The sequence below is a fragment of the Amia ocellicauda genome, chromosome 9 (assembly GCF_036373705.1).
Source record: "Amia ocellicauda isolate fAmiCal2 chromosome 9, fAmiCal2.hap1, whole genome shotgun sequence".
NCBI lineage: Eukaryota > Metazoa > Chordata > Actinopteri > Amiiformes > Amiidae > Amia > Amia ocellicauda.
Genome location: NC_089858.1, coordinates 4,746,708 through 4,760,384, shown reverse-complemented (window position 1 = coordinate 4,760,384; position 13,677 = coordinate 4,746,708). Strand labels below are relative to the sequence as shown.

The window sequence follows — 13,677 nt, the reverse complement described above, 5'->3', positions numbered from 1 at the left end:
TGGGAGGATTGAAAAAAGTTGGTTACCGATCCTGTACATTTTCAAGTTCCTCATAGCATATCCTTACATTTGATACCAAACAAAAGAGGTTTTACTTGAATGTATTGTTAAGTTAATTTTTAACTGTTATCGTGTTGTTTATTTTGTTAATGTTTTAGGTCAGATTTCTGTTCTGAAATGTGTATATAGATGGTGAGATGAAAAATTGAGTTTGTGTTGCATTGCATGTGAAATATAACTTGTCTATTGTTGGAGTCATTCTGTGCTCTTTATTTTACAACCGAACATGTAAATATGATACAACAATTACATTTAAAATTCCCTTTTCTTGTTTGTTTTCAAACTAAGGAAGCTGTTTTATTCTATTCTGTTCAATCATCCGTATGAAGTTTGTATTTTACTGTCGTTTTTTTATACTCTGGTTTATGAAACGTCATATATTTTAAGTATCTGCGTTTCATACGATATTGCTGTGATATCTTTGATATGAATTTCATGATGGATTCTCTTCGGAAGACTGGGCATCGCAACCCTTTTGGTGATCCCTGCTGTGCTCATCTTTTGTCCATGGGGGGGTCTGGCCTTGTGAAGACCAGCAACGTGGTATTATCTGATGTGATCTGTTGAGCACAGGCTAGTATTGTAAAATAAAGAGCTTCAAAGTTGTCTCTTGTTAAAGTGCAGAAAAGGCCATAGTAGAACACTACCCTACATTTCTTATTCAGAGAAGTATAAAATTGTAAATTCTTGAAAGCACCAATCAATTCTTCACAATATCAGTCCATATGAGCTATAGAAAAAAAAAAAGCTTTTACTCTCTGAGTGTCCGTTGCTGAGCTCCATGAATCAATGAAAACCAATGTTTAGGGCTGGAGAGTTGTTGCAGTCTCACAAACAGATTTTGAGGGGAATGGTTTGGCAATAAAGGATTAAACCTCTCGGGACTTGGGCTTGGCCCCCTGGCAACTCAGAAATCTACCAAGACTGTTTAATACAATCCTACAAATTCGCATTTCATGATGCTGATCACTGTTTGCACTAAAACGAGTTTCTTCATCTACATTTTTAAATGCAGGAGCTTACACACAGTTAAATGGGTCTATGTTATTACCAGTACATTTTATTTACAGGAAATGCGCATTCTGGGATTCACAGCAGTGGTAAACCCACACAGAGCACACACAGCATGCCACAAAAATACTCCTGAGAAGCCTCTTCTGATGCCTATAATTTGCAATTAGTAATAATAATAATAATAATAATAATAATAATAATAATAATAATATCTGCTTGAGAAGCTGCAATCATAATTGAAACAAGTGCCTGACAATCTGACTCTCTTCTTTTAAATAACAGAGATGGAACAAACCTATAACTGAAATGTATACAATTGAAATGTACCAAAAGTTGCGCCATCACCACAGCAATACAGCTTTTAATAAAAAAATATCAGTCATAAAATAAATTAGTTTTATACTCTCAGATTTCCGCAGTTCTGCGTAGATCTGCGGAATCCCAGCAACCCCACTGGTGGAGCCCCGTAGACCCGTGCAGAACTGCGGACATCTGCGCTATGCAAACCCAGCTGTGAACATCTTCATCTGTGTTTTTCTGCTGAGAGAAGCTCATCTCTGCAAGAATTCCAGTTTCCCTGTGTTGTCTGGTCAGCTCCATTACCCTTGCCTGGCTCCCTGATGGAAAAGAAAGCTTCACAACAAAAGCAAAACAATGTGAGTATAAGAACAAACCACAAAAGAAAAACCATGAAGATTTAGGTAATTACCTTAATTATTATTTAGTAGGACTGTGCTGGGTAAACCTCATACGAATTGATATTTATGTAAATTATAAATTATGGCTTACCTTTCTTATTATTTCTACGGTTGCATTGATTCAGCTCCAGTTTTCATTTCTATGGATATGACAAGTCGGTGTTTAAAAATCGTTAATGTGCATGCTGGGTGCAAGAGGTTGGGTTTTAGGTAACACAAGACTTGGAAGTGTTTTGTTTATATACTGTACTGTACTATGTATGTATGCATGTTTATTTATTTATTTATGTGTGTGTGTGTGTGTGTGTAGATCAAACGTGTTTGAGAAGGTACTGTTACTAAGTGTGCATTGCAATGGTTTGTTATAAAAGTATTAGAAAATAAATTCTACTGGTATTTTAAACTACAACATACTCGGACTCATTGTTATTTTCTTTATTCAAATGTGACATTGTTTGAATTGGGTTTGAAATTGTATTTTCAATTGAAAAGTTTAGATTTACAAAATCTGAATGTGTTTTTGGTTAAGATGCTGCATATTGTTGCATTTATTTTGGAAATTTGTGTTATCTTATCAGAACTAAATGTAGGTGTACTTTTAGGTATCATTCTGCTTTTGATATGAATACTTTTGATATGTAGATTGTGGGTCACTTAGATTTTTCTCAGATTTAAAGGCACAACCTTTGTGTACATGGCATCATGGAGGCAGAGGTGGAGGCACCGCCATATTGAATTCCAAATGAATCCAGGTGAAGCAGACCGTCCACCATCCAATTTTGTGATGTTCAGATTTTTCCACAGTACACTCTGTATCAGGTATGCTGTCTCGATATTGATTAACTTAATCCCATAGCTTCAAAGTGACCTGTTGGTCCACACCAGCAATGTACTGTTTAAGAAGAGAGCACCCTGTGCATACACTTTCTTTTTCTTTTACATTCTCTCCATTTAATTTTTTTTGCTGCCAAAATGGACCTTGGCCACATTGTCAGTTACTGTCATGAGGGGGACAAATACACAGTGTTCTGTGGATGTTCTGGGTTAGACCAAGATACCTGGTTTTCGTGGAGATTGTACTGGCAGATTGTCCTGTTGACCTCGGCCCTCACAGTCTGTCACCAGCAGTAGGTCTTGTGTATGAAGCTGGACTTTTGTCTGGGCACCTGGTTGTTTCAAGGTGACCAAAAAAGTGTTATAATAATATTAATAATCTTAGTATATTTATTTATTTTATTCTAATAGTTTCAATCCCACCAAAAATATACTGGCTTAATAGACACGCTGTCAGGTCACAGCTGGGCCTGTGCCGAGACCCAGACCCTTTCTTTAAGACTGCTCTGCATTAAAGTTGCCACTAGTGCACTGAGGCTAAAAGGGCTGATGGAGGGAGCTGTGGGTTGGCACCGTGCATATGAGCCATGGGAACCATTGTTTCTCATTTCACTTAATGCCTCCTCCAGGGAGAGCTTTTACATGACAAAGGCTGTTGTTTAAAGTCCTTGATTTTGGAGAAATAAAATACTTTTATGCTGACCCATATGCTGATTCGACCTTCAGGCGGACACTTCAGGTACCCAGTGGGCAGTGACCAAAACAAAATCAGGAAAACAAATAGGTCAACGAGCTTTTGTGCGCATTAGTTATTTGTGAGATTACTTTTAAATTGGACTTGAAAGAGTGTTTCTTGAGAACATAATGGCATTGCATTTTAAATAGGAAAATGGATTATGTGAACACTGCTGTTCAAAAAATGTGTTGCTGTAATATTTTTTTTATCCTTGTATTGCTGCTTTACCTTTTTAATATTCAATTTAATTTCTCTGGTTTGACCAAGAGAGTGGCAGCAGTGGCTCACGAGGGAAAGTCCAGTGTTTTTACCAGTGTCCTTGATCCCATCTATGTATCATGTAATCTGGATTGGTCATTACTAGGGGCGTTATATTTCCTTAGATTTAGTAAATTGTCTGATTACAGATAAGTTATCCTATTGCTTTTGACGTTAAATATTGCTAAACTCTTTAGTGCTCACCTCTCCAGAAAAAAGGAGTTATATTTCCAGTAAAACTAAGTATTCAAAGTAATAGGCTAAGGATCACGTTTCTTGCATTAGCTAAAATAATGTCTGTTTTCAGTAATAATACTACTTGCAAAACTAAAAATACATATACATCATTATTTTTATTTCTTAGCCGTTTTCCATGCCTGAAGAAAGGAGGGAAAAGTTTAAGCAATCTTCTTTACAATGTGCCAGACATTTCTCAGGTGTGGGTCTATGGCAATTCTTTCAGTAGGACCCAAACTAGAGAGCAAAACAGTCAAAACAACAAAACCCACATCAGACAAACAGTGGCAAATTACAGTTATGTAGGATTCAGAATTAATCGAAGTCTATCAGTCTGTTGTAATTGCCACACAGCCAACTTCGGCTATTTTCTCCTTGATTGATGTGGCGCGGTCAGTGTGCGGTGTTTTCTATTCGCACAATAATTGTTTGACGACAGGGCATTTTGTAATCTGGTTTGAAAAATGACACAAGCTTTTAGAATCCTGTATCCTGCACAAATGAAATCGTTTGCATATCCATTGTGGTCATCTCAATTATGAATAGGGTGATGTTTTCAGCATTCATTTTGCCACATTATGTACCAGCGACAGGCTTGCATGTCTGTCCGTCTGTGCCCCACATCCTCCTCACTCGATCCTGCCCCGTGTTTTGTCAAAACGTGCCCAGACAGCACTTCACTGAAATAGCAAATCGATACTAAACATATGCAGGATTTTGGGAAGTGAATGTCCATGTCATTTTTCCGGGTTTAGCCATACATGGGTCTTCCTGAGCAGTTGTCAGGCAAAACCGAGCTTCCTCTCATCACGGGACAGACGTTGGCCTGTTATCTGCTGTCTGCTCTGCATAAAAGTGCCTGTAGTTTGTAACTTCTCCAAGACTGTTCTCTTCCATGCGGCCGCTCGTAATAAATTCCTCTTGATTGAAAATACATTTCTCTCGATTATTTGGACTCTTCACTGTAAACCATTAGCCTAACATCCCAAGTGTTTTCAGAAATATTCCGGTAAGGCTTTATAAACACCCTGTACATAAATGTGTATTATTATTTGTATTAGGTGTCTGGTATTCATCATGAAACTATAACAAATTGGTAGTCATTTAAAAAACAACAACAACAATCACAATAACTGTAAATTGGCACTAAAAAATGAAAAGGCGGGGATACCTTACACACTTCAAACAGCTACAGAGAAACACAAAACAAATATTCTGTAAAGTCGCAAATGCGATGCAGTGATTTCAGTTTGATGGTGGGCAGTGCTGAGCCGCATTGTTGTGGTGGGTTGTGCAGCAGAGAGATGAATCGTAACGACTCCATGCATCACAAACTGAATAAAGTTTAGACACTGAAAGACAAGATGTTTTTGAAGTTTTTAAAGCTTATCTGCATTATAGTTGCACCATATAGTTTCTTCATATATATATTTTTTTCAGTTTCATTATTTGAAACAATGTCTTGTAAAGAAGCCAGTATTGGACTCATGTAACAGACGTATGTAATATATGATTACAGAAAACAAGGCTAAGAGGATTTTAGGCTGCATAACCTGAGGGGTTCCTGAAAATGCCTTTTGGGAAAACTGAAAGATCCGAAAGGAGTCTTTTCACAGATGGAATTAAGGGCCTGCAGAATATTTACAACCATCTGTAAAAAAAATATATATATATATGGTCTATGATTTTGGATTTCTGCTTGTAGCTATGGGATTTGTACAAAGAATTATGTAGGATTTCCTTTTTTGCGTGGGTGCTGCTCTGCCACGGCAAAATGACAAAATGGCAATTGTCCATAGAATCCATGCGGGGGCCGCGTCTTTTGGTTGTATGGTAATGAGTTTATGGTTTGAGCTCCATGGTTGCTTCAGGAGCAGAAGGTTCCAGTTGTCTTCTTGGTACTCTTTGAAATGAAAATGGAAAATCCATGAAAATCTCTTTATTTATTCATTCATTTCCCCCTGAAAGTAAAAATGATCTGAAAATTGTACTTAAGGTCAGCTTTAAATTGGGCCTCATCAGACTTCCAATACCTTTTTTAAGTGTTAGCTTCCCATGATACATTTATACCTTTCAAATTGTTTGTAATGTATTTTATGCTGGGTTTAAAATACTTCAATCAGTAGTGGTTTCCTGGTGGCTGCTCTAGACACATTTGTATTAAGCAGTAAGATGATGTAGGTACTTGTTTGTTTTATCAACTTCTGGAGCTTTACTTTTCATTATTAACAAGTGGAGAAATGCCTGTTGTGCAGAAGTGTCTCTCTCTCTCCGAAGACTTGCCCTTCCAAGTGTGTTTTAAACTCTCCTCCAGTTTTATAGCACATCGGGATCACAGCATTACTCTGAACCAAATCTCTCTCCAGAATAAAATAAAGCCAATAAACTCTGCATAATCTAAATTAATAAATGCAGTGTTTTTGTTGTTGTTTTAAAGAACTACCGAGTTAGATGTGCCTGTAAATGAAGAGGAAATGTAAAGGCAATCTATCACTTTTGCACACCGATTAACAGAGAAAACCGAGACGCTAAAATCAGATCAGAAGCTTTGCCATTAAGAGCTGTATTTTTATAGCGGTGCAATGAAGTGGCCCTTGGTTACATACACCACAGTGTAATGTTTTAGTCTAGTCTTTTCACACTTTTCTGCTGAAATACTCCTTAAGGTTTGCTTTTGTTTTTAGTGTTTTCAAATGAATGACTTTGATGAGATTTCCACTGCACAACCACTCTGACAGGAGCGCTATACAACTGTATCTCCATAGCTCTTCTGGCCACAGATGTGCAAACCATACCCATACACATATGCATATTGGGGATCATTTCATTATTGATTGAAAGCGAACAGCTGCTTCTTTTCCTACTGCAATGGCCTGGCAAGTGATCAACCCTGTTGTGTTGTGTGTATCCAGCGGAACAGCTGCTCTCCTGCCTGCTCCCTTACACCTCTTCAGTACAATAATTACACTATATTTCTCTTTTACAGGATCATTTAAAGAAAAAACAGGTTTAGTGCTGCGAAAGAGTGATTAAGGCCAAGGGCTCTGTTGTGAAAGGAGCAGCAGTCATTTCACCCTTTATACTAAATAGGTCTGGTGTTCAAACGCGTGGAAACAGATGCATCACATTATTGTAAATGATTAAATGAACGTTCTCCTTGACAACAGCAAAGAACTAAAGCATCACTAGTGCAATATTAGTGGGATAAATGCAGGCAAATTACCCATCTGTTTATATATTTTCACATCCACAAATGCTTGATATTTACACTATTCCCCCCTCCTCCTCATTGTCTTATTCCCCAAGGGCAACAACAGCAGCAGCACAAAAAGACCTAATCCCTCACATTTATTTATGGAAATGTCTCTCATACCACGGTCTTTCCTGTTTGCAGATTTCATTATGTTTATGGTGCCTATTATATTGGAGACTGTAGGCATATACGTTAGCTTGCTTTGCAGTTGTGATTTAAATCAATCAAACTTGCCCAGGGCACAACTGGGGTTAAAAGTTTAAAACTGAGAAAGACTGGGGACAAAGACTACATAATTGCATGAAGGAGTTTTTTGCCCTGTGTAATTATTACACTTTGGGAATTCTGCAATTGATCTAGCTCTGCAATATGATTAATGCGGTTTGCTGCTTTAGGTTAACCAGTTCGAGCAGTTGAACCCATTCTTACTTTTCTGGATGTTCATTTGAATTTGCTAAGATAGCATTGCAGAATTTCCATTGTGTGCCGTTGTTTTTTGGTATGAAGGGAGCGATAAACCGGTGATTTTCAAACTAGGGTCCGCAGACCCCTGTGCTACTTGTAGACTGCATTGGGGGTCTGTCAGGGGGTGAAATAATTCTCCATGACAAATAGATTGATCAGAAAAAACATGAAGGTAGGTGACATCATTGAAAGATTGAAGATGGTAAAATGGCAGATCAGATATGGACTAAACAAGCTGTAATGGATGCCAAGAGGTGAAAGATGACCAAAAAGAAGACCATATAGAGAATGGGAAGATTAAACTGGAAGCTTTGATGGTATGATCTGGAAAAAAGATGCAGTATATCAAAATGAGTGTAAACATCTTAGGCAGTCCTTCATTCAGCAGTAGAGTGACAATGGTTGATGATGGAGATGTACATACATATGCAGTAGAGCTGGGATAACTAATCAAATAGATTATTTAAATTTTCTGGGATTGGAATTCTAGTATTCATGACTTGCGTTCGTGCAATTCACTTCATGCGCTTTTTTTATGCTTCGCGTTTTTAATGAGAACTAAGTGCTTACATTTTGCTATGGTAATGGAGTGAAACGTAGTGAAAATGGCAACTCCGGGAGAGAAAAGGAGGAAGGCCAAGGAAAAGGGTGTCAAGGTGCAGTCGAGCATTGTGTGGAATATTTTCAAGCAGCCTAGTTTCACTCATGTCTATGCCTATGGTTACACAAATTCTGTGCTATCATTATTGTGTATGATGTTAATGATGTACGTTTAGGTCTAGGCTGAGATCTAATTGTGACAGACCAGTAAGTGGGTGAGTTAAGAATGAGCCGTCCAGACAGGGCTTTGTGGAAAGGACTCTTCTGCCCAGGTAAGTTTAATGCAAGCCAAAAATGTAATACACACACAATTGAACAAAACAAAACAATAAATGCCTAGCCTTGTCCAGGCCTACCGGACTTTCTTCCTTTCCCTCTCTATTACCACATCTGTTCAGGAACCCCACAAACACAGGGGAAGTCCTTTTGGGAAAACTTTTTCTCCCCAACCACCAGCAGGTGGCAGAATGACAATTCCCAGGTTAGAATGTCCGTGTGGTTCTTCAATTATTAGTGTCCTGCAATGGTGGACTATTCCCACAGTCCTAGGTTCCCTAAACAGGTTTTTATCTTTCCCAAAGCCACAGGGTATTTTTATTATCATTAGTATTCAAGTGACTATTAGCAAGGGTTTGGTGATTATACTCACTCGCCAGTATACACTCTTACCATCTATACACAAGGGCAGTTTGATGGTACATATCCTTCTGTGTAGTGTGCAGCTTACCACAGGTTCTAGTAGGTCCTCTTAGGCTTTTCCCAGCTCATGTCTGTCCCTGGCTGCAACCTCCCACCAACTGCCCTGAATCTCTGTGCCTGCTCTCTTATATACCCAAGAGCCCCGCCCCTTCCTGGCTCTTGGGACATGTAGTTTTCTACCTTGGGCGGACATTCCTTAAAGGGACGGAGCCCCGTTCCGTCACATAATGTTAAGCTTATTAATGGAATCGAAATGTAGGTCTAACAACATTCACTACATTTTTATTTGCTTAAACACTATTTGTGTATTTGATGTATAAACGTGAAGAATGATTAACCGTACCTGTTGAATGCACATAACACAAATGCATTTGCTAGTTTTGAGTTATTGTAAAGACACAGTCACTGTCATTTAGTATGCTGAATGCCACATTATATTTAGATTTGTGTTGATGTCTGGTTTGTTTGTTTAATAAAAACTAAACTACTATTCAATAACTACACCTATCCAATGCCCACTTTCCTCTTTTTGGGATTGATCATTTCATTTGTAATTTGGATTGCCTTTTTAACTGGCTCTTTTAATTATAGTTTTATGATGTGGATGGGATGTGTTTCATTCAGGTACTTGTGGTAGTTGAAGGGTGATGATATTTGATCTTGTTCAGGGTTTAGGCCTACTTCATCATTTCAATAGTGAAAGATACACCCATGAAATAATAAAAGATCCCTCAGGGGCCTTGACCCTGGACTATTGTCAGAGTGCTACAGAACAAACACACTCTGTAAACTGTTATAAGAGTTACACTGAATTGTCATGATTGAAGTAGTGTAGCACTAAAATACAGCTGTAATTCATATTTGTTTTAGCCAGATTATAAATATAGCAACATAGTGGAAACAATATCTTATAGTCAGGCTGAATCATTATTAATTTAATTATTAAAAGGTGGCTGTTCTGTGTCAAGGTTTGACTCATGTAAATACTAGGGCTTCAAGTGAACATTAACCGGTTGAATGTAAAAATGCAGATTTCCGCCTAAACAAACATACCCAAATCAAATTATCGATCATGAGAGGGCCATACACAATAACTAGTAATACTACATACTCCAAGAATGATTACAATCTCACCTTTCTGGAACAAATTGTTATACATTGTTCAGGTGTACTCACTTTTGAGTGAGTAAAGTATATACATAGTAAAGTATAGTATTTTTGTGGTATAATGGTTTAGTGTTTTTGTAATACTAAGTATACAGTTACTGAATAATAAATATACCTAAATATTCATTGCTATAGAAGGTGTGCAACAATATTAGTTTTATTATTTTATGTAACTACCATGTGTTTTGTCAGGCTTACATTTTTTGAGGGTGTAATATTTAGTTTGTTACCTTATTGTAGATGCATGGAGTAACAGTCAGCATCTTGTAAAACAAGAAAGGCATTAAACTGCTAGCTATAAACTGGGAGTATTATTCCATTCTTGAAAACATGAGGACAATGAGAAATTATGTTCTGATTTATTATACATAATTTACATGTAAATTGATGTCATGTTTTTGTGATGAGTTAATACTTGCTATTTGGATAGAGAACATGAACAGAGCAAGAGAACCGCATGAATACTGTAGAGTTAATATTACAGAATATCTAGTAAGGGTGCCATTATTAAATGACACCATTAATAAATGGAGTAATCAATCGACGAATTGACAAATAATAATCTAATTGGAATCGATTGTTAACATCATGCAGCTCACCACTAATATGCAGTACGTCTCTGATTACAAGAACCTATTGTGTCTGATTATAATAGATTCAATAAATGTATCAGATTGCCCTTTTGAGAGCTCAAATAGAAAGTATCTGATCAGTGAATTAATCTACAAAAGATTATAATGTTTTTATATGTTGTTATTAATTTATCTTAATTACATATGATTTTGTTAATGAATAATCATGTAACCTTATCATAAATTGTGACCGTGATCATTTATTTTTCCTCTGAGGATTCTCAAAAGCCATGTTGCATATTTCAAGGGATTTTAACTGCTTTTCCAGCTGTTTCTTGAAAGATCTCAATGACTCCACCATATTGCTGAAAAAACCTCTTGGATCCTTCTTGACAAAACACCATGAGTAACCATATATTCATTATCTGATGCTGTTACCCAAGGCAACTTACAGCTGTCACAAAATATACACACGTTACTTAATATACTACGAGCAAGAAACCACAATATACCATATTAGTCTTCATTTAACTACACCTGGGAGTCTTGTAGAAACAGGGGGCTGAAATGACAGCATCAATAGTCTACTACAAACTAAAAGAGCTAGAAGGCCCCTGTGCTCTCCTTTCATTTGCAGCCTTTCTCAAGTGTCCCATGTTGGTCTCTTGAACATGCCCACGGAACAACATCAAATTTGCATCATAAATCAGTTTTATAAATCTCAGACATTTCCTAGGATTACATATTTACTACTTTTATTTTGCAAGAGGGAAAGTTTTGAGGGAACAAACTCTCACTGAGTGAGGCAGAAAATGAAACTATGTAGCAAGCTGTTCATTCTGGAACATATTTTGTTTTAGTTCTTCAATAGAATAAATCTATGGGGAAAAAATAAATCTTCACTTTAGTTGTTCATTGTCAGTGATTGCATTCTGTTCCAACACTTCAAACGCATACATAGTTAGTTATAGTTCTTGTGCACTGTACAGTTACATCATGTGACCCTCAGTAAGTAAGTGATAGTTATGAATCCAAATAAAGATGACTACAGTTCTGGCTTCATGGGGGCCCTGGCATGGTGACAATCTAGAGCAGGCAAGCAATTAGTTCCCAGTATGTCTGTAGACAAAAGGCTTGAGTGACTTTATTTTGTCAGGGAAGAGACGGAGACTGGCTTCTCCCTTTGATCTCCATACTGACGTGTTAGGTCTCCAACTGGTTCTTCATGCTTTGTAAACCCCAGTCATACCACCCCAGTCAGTACTTCTATTGTTGTTTGTTGTTGAAAGTTTTCTGACTGTCTGTTTTAAATTGTTTGTCGGTGGGAGGTTGACTGTGTAGAAATGTAACCCTTGTCAGAGGGAGATCAAAAAGCAATAATTCTTTTGCTTATAAATCCTCGTTCCTAGTGAGCCCCTAGTCCAGTTGTGTGTTTATAGGATGTTAATGATTGATCAATGAGGTAGAAATCAATGTAGTGGTGGTCAGAGGTTTACTTCTCTCCTGTTTTGACAACTCAGAAAATACAGCATGAATAAATAGAGTTTAATGGAAAATATTGATCAAACTACCTGAATCGTGATTAACATTGTTTTACTAACGCCATGTGTTACCCCGAGGAACCTATTTTAAGCCTTGTGTTCTCATCTTATAATGAGCTGTGTCTGCTGGACTGCTGAAGGGGAACCAGCACAGTCCCTAACATGATTGGTTTGTACTCACGTGTTAGTAGAAGTGTAAGATTTCTGTGCTTTTTCTGTTCATTTTAGTAACTTTCACAATCATGGCTACTGTAATACCCCAAAGGAGAGCTCTTTGGTGTTTCAGGATGTGATATTTCAACACTCACCAGATAGCTGAAAAGACAAGGCCTACATCTAAAGAGCACATGATTTGTCTTCCCCGCAAACAGCCACATTCATGTTCTCCTTGAGCATTCATGTTCTCCTGGTCCATCCCAGTCTATCTTGTATTCACCCTGAACCTACTGAAAAACCCACATGTATTCCTAATCTGTAACTGCCCTTTAAAGACATTAAAAGATTGCAACCAGCATGATCATTTTGTTACCATTGCATATTCCACATAAATATAGCTAACCAATATATTTTTAGAGCATATTAGTTATTTCATATCCTGGTGTAAGAGATATTTTTAATGAAGGGGTTCAAAACATGTTTCTTGTAGGTGTGCCTTCTTTCAGACGTTGCTTGAGCATTTTAGTATGTCTTGTTGTATTGAAACATTTATCACATTTAAATGTATATTTATTTAATTAGGGAAACCAGTTAAATACTTACTTCAAATGGGTCTTCTCTGGTCCATTCCTGGTTGCATCTGAGCCATAACTGGATTGGATAGGTTGCCTTCTGATCTGTGTCTGTGATTATTCCAGTCAGCTGGCGCTGAGTATTTTCTCCGTCTTACTATGTGTATTGACAGAGCCGTGTCAAAGATGCTTCTGGTTCAATTCTTTGCCAGGATTCCTGTGCTTGATATGCTGTGGTGAAGACACAAATACAGCTTTCACAACTGACAGCTGAAAGTCCTGAGAGATGGAATATCGCACTTACGGGCCAATTAGTGTTTTTTTCGCTCCCAATTTGGGAAAGCGTTTGAAAGTCACAACTTTGGAGTCAAGTTAAACCATAGAAGTATAAAATAAGAGCCATCACTGTATTCATCTCTAAGATACATTCTAACTAACTTCTAACCCAAATAAAAACCTTTGCGTACCTTCAAGCTGCCAATTAAAAACTTCTGCCATTTGATGTTTTATTATGTCAGAAGCCATTTTCTACTGCTTATTCATAAAAATGCAATGAGGTACAAGTTTATAATTTGAGATTGAGGGCTTGATTAAATTTAGATTTTGTCAAGACCTAAGCTTCATCGAACATACACAGTAGCATAACCAAATGTAGTGCTCCCTAAATTTTATAAAGCGGCATTATCTCTTAAAGAGCTCATCCTAGTATTAATCATTTCACGCTTACAAAAGTGTTTTGCTATTTACAGTCATCCAAACACTGATATTTAGAACTACACTTATTCTGAATCCAAATACCTGGTGAGTTCAGATTT

General features: G+C 37.3%; 1 long non-coding RNA gene across 2 annotated transcripts; it reads right to left on the bottom strand.

The window, feature by feature from the left end:
- Positions 1 to 1,141: 1,141 nt before the first annotated feature.
- LOC136758231 (uncharacterized) lies at positions 1,142 to 8,947 on the bottom strand. Of its 2 annotated transcripts, XR_010819925.1 has the most exons (4): positions 8,883 to 8,947; positions 2,831 to 2,938; positions 1,864 to 1,912; positions 1,142 to 1,707 (listed from the first exon to the last, which is right to left on the bottom strand). It is a non-coding gene; the product is annotated as an uncharacterized LOC136758231 (long non-coding RNA). The 2 variants fall into 2 exon arrangements; XR_010819926.1 differs by lacking the exon at positions 1,864 to 1,912.
- Positions 8,948 to 13,677: the final 4,730 nt, after the last annotated feature.